This window comes from Pinus tabuliformis, chromosome 4_1 (assembly GCF_031772625.1).
Source record: "Pinus tabuliformis cultivar Carrire ecotype Pingquan chromosome 4_1, CPIR1, whole genome shotgun sequence".
In the NCBI taxonomy this organism is placed as follows: domain Eukaryota; kingdom Viridiplantae; phylum Streptophyta; class Pinopsida; order Pinales; family Pinaceae; genus Pinus; species Pinus tabuliformis.
This window is the reverse complement of record NC_142303.1, coordinates 242,959,962-242,971,345: the sequence shown is the minus strand read 5'-3', so window position 1 is coordinate 242,971,345 and position 11,384 is coordinate 242,959,962.

Sequence of the window (11,384 nt, the reverse complement as noted above, 5' to 3'; positions counted from 1 at the left end):
TGAAATTGAAACTTGATTTCCCTGCATACTATCTTCTGCTATGAGCAGATCTAAAATAATACCTTCTCTTTCATTATTTTCCATTGTACTAAGGTCTTGATCCTACTGAAAATTTCCTAAACATCTTGATAAGTGTCCTCTAAGCTCTCTTTATGCTACTGAAATAGATTTTCATATAGGGCTTCCATGATCTCATCATCCATGAAGTCATCATCTTCATAAACTTCCTCAATATTTTCAATAAAACTATAAGCATGTCTATAACAATTTTGAACTAAATTTAAGGATGGATAAGATTCTTTATACCTTTCAAAGAACATGGTATGAAAATCTTTCAAACAGTAAATACTAGCAGGTGGCAAACTTTCATACCAAGATAGGGCTTCACCTTCCAGGGCGGCCATGAATATCTTCATCAAGCAGTCTTCAGGAAAATCAACCTTCAACTTGCAAATATGCATGTGAAATCTAACCAGATGTAAAGCAGCATCATTCCTATCATCATCTTTAAACATAGGAAAATTCCTTTGCCAATCTACCTTCGGAATTTTATTTGGAAAACCTGGAATGTGATCTCGACTCATGGAAGCACACCTTCGAGCAAACAAATCCATTTTGATAACAATGAATTCACCAATAAATTCTTTAGGCAATTGGTTCTTCAACAGTAGAGTTGCCATAAAAATTCTGAACCTTGGGATTTTTGACACTGGAGTCACCAGGTGAATGATTTCAGCCTTCCGGTGTCTGATCGTTGTCCACCATCAACAATTAGATCTAAACTTGATACATTTTGCTGAGGAACATAAAACTACGTTCCCCAGTATGGTTGTCGCTATGTTAGTGCCTAGATCTACCTCCTTGTGAAGACTTTGTTCTAATGAAATGAGAACACTTGGATCAATAACTTTGTCTTCCTCTTTCCAGTTTATCTCAATAGCAGAGCTCTCCTTCATGGGATTCAGAACAAGGTACTCTTCATCATCACGATCTGAATCTAGATCTGAATTAGTCAACTTGACTTTATCACAATCTGAAATTGAAACTTGATTTCCCTGCATACTATCTTCTGCTATGAGCAGATCTGAAATAAGACCTTCTCTTTCATCATTTTCCATTGTACTAAGATCTTGATCCTGCTACAGATTTTCCTGAGCATCTTGATAAGTGTCCTCTAAGCTCTCTTTATGCTGGTGAAATGGATTTTCATACAGGGCTTCCATGATCTCATCGTCCATGAAGTCATCATCTTCATAAACTTCCTCAAGATTTTCAATAAAACCATAAGCATGTCTACAACAATTCTGAACTAAATTTAAGGATGGATAAGATTCTTTATAGTTTTCAAAGAACATGGTATGAAAATCCTTCAAACAGTAAATACTAGCAGGCGGCAAACTTTCATACCAAGATCAGGCTTCACCTTCGAGAGTGGCCATGAATATCTTCATCAAGCAGTCTTCAGGAAAATCAACCTTCAACTTGCGAATATGCATGTGAAATCTAACCAGATGTAAAGCAACATCATTCCTATCATCGTCTTTAAACATAGGCAAATTCCTTTGCCAATCTACCTTCGGAATTTTATTTGGAAAACCTGGAATGTGATCTTGGCTCATGGGAGCATACCTTCGAGCAAACAAATCCATTTTGATAACAATGAAATCACCAAGAAATTCTTCAGACTATTGGTTCTTGAAGAGTAGAGTTGCCATAAAAATTCTGAACCTTGGGATTTTTCGACACTGGAGTTGCCAGGTGAATGATTTCAGCCTTTCGGTGTCTGATTGTTTTCCACCATCAATCTAAACTTGAGACATTTTGCTGAGGAACATAAAACTACATTCCCCAGTATGGTCGCCACTATGTCTTAGCCTAAATCTACCTCAGGTTGAGAAAGGCAAGTCTAGGGTAATATCAAACCACGATTAACTTGGTAGCTAGCCCTACCAGGTCGGGAGAGGGCTCTCTCCTTGTCAATCTCAAAGAAAATATGGCAAACAAGGCTTGAGATGACTGATATAAATACTAATTTTAGGCTAGGTATATGCTTATAGGATTTTGATTGATTTTAATGGTTGGTTGCTGGATCATATGAGGAAGGAAGCTTTGGGTCCAGGAAATCAACTTAGATTTGCAGAGGTTTCTGTGGGGAGAGGTAGGAAAGTTTTTTAGCACTTTGAAATGAATGTGATGGTGAGTCTAAAGACTGGTGAGAGTTGGAGAGGGCATGCAAGTTTCATGAATCCTCTTCAAATAGCAAAAAACATTTAAACCTAAATAACACCCCAAGGCAGAGCACTGAACATCAATGGATTCCACCTATTAATCTTGATACATTTAGTTATGAAGAAAAAGACATATGATGGCACATATACACATAAGACAAACACTAAATAACAAAGGAGAAAATAATGCTAATTCACATTACCACAAGAATCCCACAAAATGTTGCAAAACCCAGGTTCATTTCCTTGCCAAACTGCAGAAGTGATTTACAAAGTAGCTCAATGCATCCACAAGAGTCTAACCTTGACAAATGACTAAGAAAGTACAAGATATAGGCATCAAACCACCTATGATAGCCATTAGGGGTCGAATCCATGAGTCAAGGAGATGTTTCAACAAGATATAAACTAGGAACTGAAAAATAGGCAGTGGAATAGCTTGCCTCTAAAATTATGGAAACTGATTCATTCATCCTCAAACCAACTAAAACTGATGTATCTACCTCCTTAAGTCATTTTTCACCATTTTTACATCATGGTACATCATATTACATCATCAATTTACCAAAGAAAGAAGCAAAAGTCAAACTGACAACAAACTAGGTGAAATTTTGAGTTTTTAGTTTGAAGGCCTTCCACTTCACCAAATCAGGCCCAAGATAGCTTGTTGGAAAGCTTCACCTATCTATTTTCTAGGACAACTAGAATTTTTGGATTTGGAGTCCATTTTACCCTTCAAAAATCATTTCTCCCAAGACTGGTTCCTGTGGGTCCAAAAAGTGGCAGAGAGGGCATGTTTTAGGTGTTTTTTTCCCTTTAGGTGACCCAAATCTCCTCCAAATTTCATGAAACTTTCTGGGTTTCATAATGATCCAAGTGGATATTGGTGGCCACCTGCCAAGTCCACTTGGAGCCCCACCATTGTCTTTCTCAGCATTTTCAGTTTCCTTAATTGTAGCACAACTTACTATTTTTAGCAGTTTTTCGGGTCCTGAACTTCTGGAGCCGTTTTGAGGCCCTAAACGACGTTTTTTGGGGAATCCGGGGGCGACATGGGTCCATGTAATGGACCGATGTTTCCCGTCCCAACAATGGTAGTACTCGGATAGATCTTTCTAATGAGCTATTGTATGTGTCAAACGGAGATCATATGCCAAAGTTACGACCCCGGGAAGTTGATGTACCAATTTACCCCAAAAGGGGCCCACAGTTTGGCGTTTCATCTCCTAGGGTTAGGTTTTGGAATGTTAAGGGTTTTTCATTGTTTCTCAACAATAAATAGGCCTTCGAGCCTCATTGTAACACAGTTCAGAGGCATGTAGCCATCACATCTCTTCTCAGAGATAAGCTACCATCGCCCTAGCTGGTTTATTTCCATTTCTGGTTGTAAGCATATTATAGCTCGTTAGAAAGATCTATCCGAGTACTACCATTGTTGGAACGGGCAACATCGGTCCATCCCATGGACCCATGTTGCCCCCGGATTCCCCAAAAAACGTCGTTTAGGGCCTCAAAACGGCTCCGGAAGTTCAGGACCCGAAAAAATGCTAAAAATAGTAAGTTGTGCTACAATTAAGGAAACTGGAAATGCTGAGAAAGACAATGGTGGGGGTCCAGGTGGACTTGGCAGGTGGCCACCAATATCCACCTGGATCACATAATTTTTCCGTTAGGAATCCAAAAATGCAAGCCATTTTTCAAAATTCCTAGCCAACTCAATGCGTAGTACCGGTGGCGCTGCGCATCAGCTGAAAATTCTTGTGTTTTGCATTTTAAAAATTGTGAAATGACAAAATTTTCTCAAAATTGCTTCAAATTTGGCAAGAGGCAAGCTTACTAATTGCTTTGTTGAGCCAAGGAATCTTCAGCCAAAATTTTAATTTTTTCTTGCTCCTTTTTGTCTTTTAAGGCTCTCTTCAAGTTAGCTTTTAGGCCATTTATCCTTGTCTTGCAAATTTTATTCCAAGCTAAGTAATGATAAGCCATGTGGCGCAACATTTTCTTCTCCTTGTTAGCCTTATCAAGCAATTTCTCAAGGTGGATATTCACTCTTTCCAACCATAATTCTTGGTCGGCCTCAATTTCTTTCTCCAAGGATGTCATCTTGGTTTTTCTTCTTTTTTCCACTTGCCGATTTTCTCTAATTGTTTGCAGCTCCATAATTGCATGTTTGTCCTCCAGTTGCTTGTTCTCTTGCTCAAGAAAGTTAATGATCCATTTGGCCCTCTCAAGGTCAAGTGATAAGGCTTTAATTTCACCCTCCTTCCCTTTAATGATCACATCCTTGAGTCTTCAGCTTTGAGAGCCCAAATCAGTGTCATTTTCCTCAACCAAAACAAAATCCTTGTCCTGCCCTTTAGTAGGCCCTTCATCATGCACTTGTTTCTTTTCTTTGTCTCTGTCCTATACTTGTTCAACTGAAGAAGAAGGAAAAGCCCCTTTCACCCAAGTGAATATAGAATTTTCCTATGATCTGGTGAAGAAAATGAGACCCCTTCCACCCCTGGTGGAGATAATACTCGTTTGGCAGCTACAAAAAGCCTCCTAGTGCCTTTCTCCTAAGTTATAAACACAGGAATGTGAGCCTCTTCAGTTTTGCTTTCAAGCTCCTTTTGTTGCCTGGAAGTTTCACCTTCCTCTAGAGTATCTTCAAAATTTTGAGGCCCCTTCAAGATTTCATGGGCAATAAAAGTTTCCCACGACACTCCCAACTAAGTGAGCTGATGCAAAACAATAATTTTGATGATAGCAAAGTGATAAATACTGTTGAGCTACTGTGGGTATGGTTTTCATTTTGTAATCACAGTCATTCTCTCTATGTTTTTGCATATGAAATATGGAATACTTATCATTCTAACCCTGGTGAAGTGCATAAGTAATCTGATATGGTAGGCATAGAGTCTGGAGAACCTACCCTCACATGTGACGTATTTGGTGATAAGTTTCATAAGTGGAACAAACCGGTCCTCCAAGAACTTGAAAGGAAACACCTTGCTCAGTTTACCATGATATTTGGCCTTAATATATGGTTCATAATGATGCTTGCTGATATTCTGTCTCCTAGGCTATACATTTCTTTCTCTTAAGCTGTCACTTAGTGTTTCTTCTTCATAGCTTGACTCGCAGTTTCTTGCCATGGTGCTTGGTGCTTGTCTTAGGGAAGTGATGTGATGGTAATATGGTGGAAAATGGTAATGATGAAGGACAAAGGAGATGAGTATGAAGAGATTTTTCTAATGGGAAATTGAGTTTGGGAAATGAAGGGATAGGTTTTGGGAAACTAGGGTTTTGTGAGGGATTTAGGGTTTGATGAAGGGAATGAGTTGTCTTAGGGGAGTGGGATATGGAAAAAGGGATTAATGGATTGATTTAGGGCAATGTAAGATAGAAAAGGGAAAAATGATGTTGTTTTTAGTTATGGAGTGAAGTTTGTACAATGAAATGGAAAATAATGAAGACAAGCTAGGGTTTGCTTTTCAAAATGCAAAACTCATAAAGAACACATGCAGAAGATCAAATTCAACTCAAATGCAATGAGGACTTACTTGTAGAAGAGAAATGTAGCATTTTTGAGGGTTATTGAGTGATTTAGAATGTTTTGGCAACTTCTAAACTGATGCGCAGTGCACTGGGCCCAATGCGCAGTGCCCTCCTAATGCGTAGCACCCTTGTAAATTTACACTAGCAAAAACCCTCTGATGTGCAGCGCATTTGTACAGACAAATTTTGAAGGCCTTCCTGGTGTCCAAATTTTATGCAGGATAGCTCGTTGGAAAGCTTATTTCGTATGCTTTCCAAAACATCTTGAATTTCTCAATTTGGAGTTCATTTTCCCTGTGAAAAGTCAAATCTCCCAAGACTAGTCAAAATGTGCAAAATGAGGTTTCCTAAATGCAGTGTGTTGTCGCAGTCAACTTTTGAAGTTCTTCCTCAACTCCAAATTGAGCTCTTGATAGCTCATTGGAAATATCTCTCTGTCTATATATCATTTAAATCATCAAGCAAGTCATTTGAGCATCCCAGCTAGGTGAAATCTTGATTTTCCCAAGGTCACTCCAGAAGTGCATAAATTCTCCTGAGGCAACTATATTTTTGACATTTCTCTAAAACCATGACACCTGTGTAGAAAATTAAGGAGGTTTTTCTTCCCTAGGTCTATTTTGGGCAAAGGTCTCTATCACATTTTCCAAATTCATTTTTTCTTGCTCAGAAACATCATTTGAGTAAAACCTATCTAGATGTGTCGAACATGGGATTTGTCGAAATGAAGTGAAATGAAGGGGATAAGGGGCTTCTAAATTCTTGAGAAAGTTTTGGGAAGTAGGGAGAGATGTTATGAAATAGGGGAAAGTGGAATTTCAAAGATTGAGTGAGGCGAAGGCGTCCAAAATGTTAAAACGTAGGGCTAGCCTAGAAAATTGTCAAATTGTAGCAAGAAGCTAGGGTTTGTGGGAAAATTATGAATTTGAGGGATATCAATGATGGGAAGTGTTTAATAATGTACATTAAGGACAAGGGAAGGTGTATGAACATCAGGATACAAGTTTTGTTAATGATTTGACCATCCAAGAGAAATTACCTTCAAAACCCTAAGAGAGGGAAATGAGCCTTACCTAAGTACAACTAAAGCACGAACAAGATGTAAAATGACCCATGGGAACCTGAAATGATGATGAAAACTCTCTGAATGATGGTACACTCAGCTGAATGGTGACATGGACTGACACTTTGAAAACTTTGGAGAGAGTGAAAACAAACCCTAGACCTAATACCTAGTGACCAAATTTTACTTGAAGACTCACTGAAATGACAAAATTTGACTTTGACACCCTAAGACACTTTGTAAGAGCATATTTGATCACTGGTAGAAGGATTCAAAGACTGGAACTAACAATGGGAAACTTTCATTGCCTATGAAAACTTCAAAGGGCCTCAAATATTTGTAGATCCTCAAGGGGAAGGTGGACCTTCCGGGCAACAAAAAGAGCCTGAAACAAAAACTAAAGAGGCTCATATTCATGTGTTTGTTACTTATGAAAGAGGCACTAGGATGCTTTTTGTAGTTTCCAAACGAGTACTATCTCCACGAGGGGCAGAAGGGGTCTCGTTTTCTTCACTGGATCACAGGAAAATGCTATCTTCACTAGGGGTGAAAGGGGTTTTGCCTTCTTCTTCAGCTGAACAGGTACAGGGAAAAGACAAAGGAAAGCAATGGGTGCATGAAGAAGGCCCTACTGAAGGGCAAGGCAGGGATTTTGTTTTAGTTGAGGAAGATGACACTGATTTGGGCTCTTAAAGCTAAAGGCTCAAGGATATGATCATCAAAGAGAAGGAGGTTGAAATCCAAGCCTTATCACTTAACCTTGAGAGGGCTAAATGGATCATTAACTCTCTTGAGCAAGAGAACAAGCAACTGGAGAACAAAAAAGCTATTATGGAGCTGTAAACAATTAGAGAAAATAGGCAAGTGGCAAAAAGAAGAGAAATCAAGATGACATCCCTTGAGCAAGAAATTGAGGCTGACTAAGAATCATGGCTGAAAAGAGTGAACATCCACCTTGAGAAGACGCTTTATAAGGCTAACAAAGAGAAGAAAATGTTGCGCCATATGGCTTATCATTACTTAGCTCAGAATAAAATTTGCAAGATAAGGATAAAAAGCCTAAAAGCTAAGTTAAAGAGAGCCTTGAGAGCCAAAAAGGAACAAGATAAACTTAAATTTTGGCTAAAGCTTAATTGTCTCAGCAAAGCAATTAGTAAGCTTTTCTCTTGCAAAATTTGAAGAAATTTGAGAAAATTCTCTCATTTCACAATTTTGTAATGCAAAACACAGGAATTTCCAGCTGATGCGCAGTGCCAATACATTGAATTGGCTAGGTATTTTTCAAAATGGCTTGCATTTTTGGATTCCTCATGAAAACATAATGAAAGCTAGAAAGTTTCATAAGATTTGGAGGAGATCTGGGTCACCTAAAGGGAAAAAAACACCTAAAAATTGCTCTCTGCCACTTTTTGGACCCACAGGAACCAGTCTTGGGAGAAATGATTTTTGAAGGGGAAAATTGACTCCAAATCCAAAAATTCTAGTTGTTCCAGAACGTAGACAGGTAGATATTTCTAACAAGCTATATTGGGCTTGATTTGGTGAAGTATAAGGCCTTCAAATTCAGCCTTGAAGTGGCATTGCACATCAAGCTTAGGGCGCTGCGCATCAGGCAATTTTTTGTCAATTTTGCCTAAAAACTCAGAATTTCACCTAGTTTGTTGTCAGTTGACTTTTTCTTATTTCTTTGGTAAATTAATGATGTAATATGATGTACTATGATGTAAATATGATGAAAAATGACTTGAGGGGGTAGATACATCAGTTAGAATTGGTTTGAGGATGAATGAATCAGTTTCCATGGTTTTAGAGGCAAGCTATTCCATTGCCTATTTTCTAGTTCCCAGTTTAGATGTTGTTGAAATAGCTCCTTGACTCATGGATTCGACCCATGATGGCTAGCATAGGTGGTTTGATGCCTCTATCTTGTATTTTCTTATTCATTTGTCAAGGTTGGACTCTTGTGGATGCATTGAGCATTATTGTAAATCACTTCTATAGTTTGGCAAGGAAATGAACCAAGGTTTTGCAGCATTTTGTGGGATTCTTGTGGTAATGTGTCTTTGCATTGCTTTTTCCTCTGTGATTTAGTTTCTCTTATGTTTTTATGTTCCATCATCTATTTCTTTCTTCATAAATAAATGAATCAAGAGAATCAGGTAGAATCCATTGATATTCAATGCTCTGCCTAGAGGATACATTAGTTTTTAATGTTTTCTATTGTTTGAAGAGAACTCATGAACCTTGCATGCCCTCTCCAGCTCCTCACCAGTCTTTAGACTCACCATCACATTCGTTTCAAAGTGCTAAAACACTTGCCTACCTCGCCCCATAGAAACCTCTGCAAATCTGAGTTGATTTCCCGGACCCAAAGCTGTCTTCCTCATTTGATCCAGCAACCAACCATTAAAATCAATCAAAATCCTCTGAACAAATATACCTAGCCTAAAATCAGCATTAAATTTCAGTCATCTCAAGCCCTAGTTTCCATATTCTAATTGAGATTGACAAGGAGAGAGCCCTCTCCCAATCTGGTAGGGCTAGCTACCAGGTTAAGCATGGTTTGATGTTACCCTAGACCTGCCTTCCTTCAGCCTGAGGTAGATTTAGGCACTAACATAGTGGCGTCCATACTGGGGAAGAACTAAAAACTATTACCCCAGTACTTTTAAAACAATTCTAGACTTTTGGATGATAGGTTTAGAATTCAATAGGCTGAAAATATTGTAATGTCCATTTGAAATTTTGGGAACAATTCAACACACTTCCTTCCAGACGATACACCAGGGCCAATCCTGATCCTGATCCTCCTCCCATGTATGAGAACCCAAATCTTATTCCAAGAATTCTCAAGCAAGAAATTTCTTTGAGTCCAGCACTAGTTTTCAAATCTCATTCATGCCCAGTCATTTTTCAATACCTCGAAGATCTCCCGTTTGATGAACATTTTGATCTATCTTTGTTTGAAACTAAATCTGAAAGTGCAGTTGGTGATACTATTTTAAATCTGCAGTTTGTCCAATATCTTGAAACTGAAAGAGTGAATAGATCAATTGATGCTTATATTTTGAATTCACTTCAAACATCTATTGTGGCTACCAATATTCCCGAGCTCTTAGAATCTGCATCTGCTACTCTTGGTTCATCTGTTGTTTTGTCTAGTTCTGAAATTCCTACTGAACCTCCTTTTATCCCCACCCTTCCCGTGCAGCCCACCATATCTGATCAGAGATCTATTGTCTCTTCTCCCCCTTCAACACCTCAAACATCTATCATTTCTTCACCTCCTTTGACACCTCATACACCCATCACATTGACTTCCATTGTTATTAAAAATCCTCCTGCTTCTCCAAGGCCAGCTTTCAATCCACCTCGAGCAATGGCTACCAGATATGCACCTCTCGTTTTGCCACAGAACTTGGATGCTATGCCTATTGATTACCAAAGTAAAATTCCATTGTTTGATGCTACCCAAGGTATCACAATGCAGCAACATGTTGATAGGATGAGCGATTTCTTTGATCTTCATGAGATAGATGAAGAGAATGTGACTATGAGATTATTTGTGCAAAGTTTTGGAGGCGAAGTGCAAAAGTGGTTGAGAGCACTGCCCACAGGGACTATCAATACATTGCCGGTTCTTCATAGACAATTTCTGGATCGGTGGGAGGTAAATAAAAATCCACTCCAAATTCTTTCCGAGTATGAAAATATAAAGAGGAATGTTGGTGAAAGTGTTCAGGATTACTCTGTAAGATTCAATACTGTCTATAATGCCATTCCAACTGATATCAAGCCACCAATGGGGCTATTTTTGATAAAAATTCCCGATGGATTTGATCCGGGCATGGCATACCAATTGAGAGAAAGAGACTCTACTACATTGGAGGATATGCAGAAAATTGCAGTGAGTGGAGGCAAATCTGCTAGCTAAGAGAGCTAGGACAAAGACCGAGAAGAAGGTGACCATAAAGGAAGAATCTTCTTCCTCAGATCATTTGCTTCGTAAAATTGAGAAAATGTTTGATAGATTAACCATTGTAGATAAGCCCAAGACACAGATCAGAAATCCAAATTTCCGTGGTCAGCAGCAGCCACAGTTCAGGATTAAACAGCGAGAGCAAAGAGCGCAAGATCAATCAGCACAACAACAAGTCAAAACACCATTACAACAGAACTATGTGCATGGCCCGAAGTCAGATGATGATGAGAATCCAATAGGAGAGGAGAATCACTTTTTTACACCAGATGGTTTGCCTATCTACATCAAGGAGGATGAGGAATATTCAGAAAGCCCGATTGTACAGAAAGATGATGATTTTATACTAGCCAATGAAACAATTTTGGAGGAAGAATTAGATGAATATCAGAGGGGATATATGAATGCGCTAACAGTGCAACAAAGACAGTATTCACTCAGGAGCAGGGATGTACCAATCAATCCAATTCAAAAGTGGAAGGAAGCAGCACAACCAAAGAATGATTCTCCAAATGTTCAAAAAAAAAGCAAAGGAACCAACAGATCCTACTTCCAGCAAAGTGCAATCAGCAAA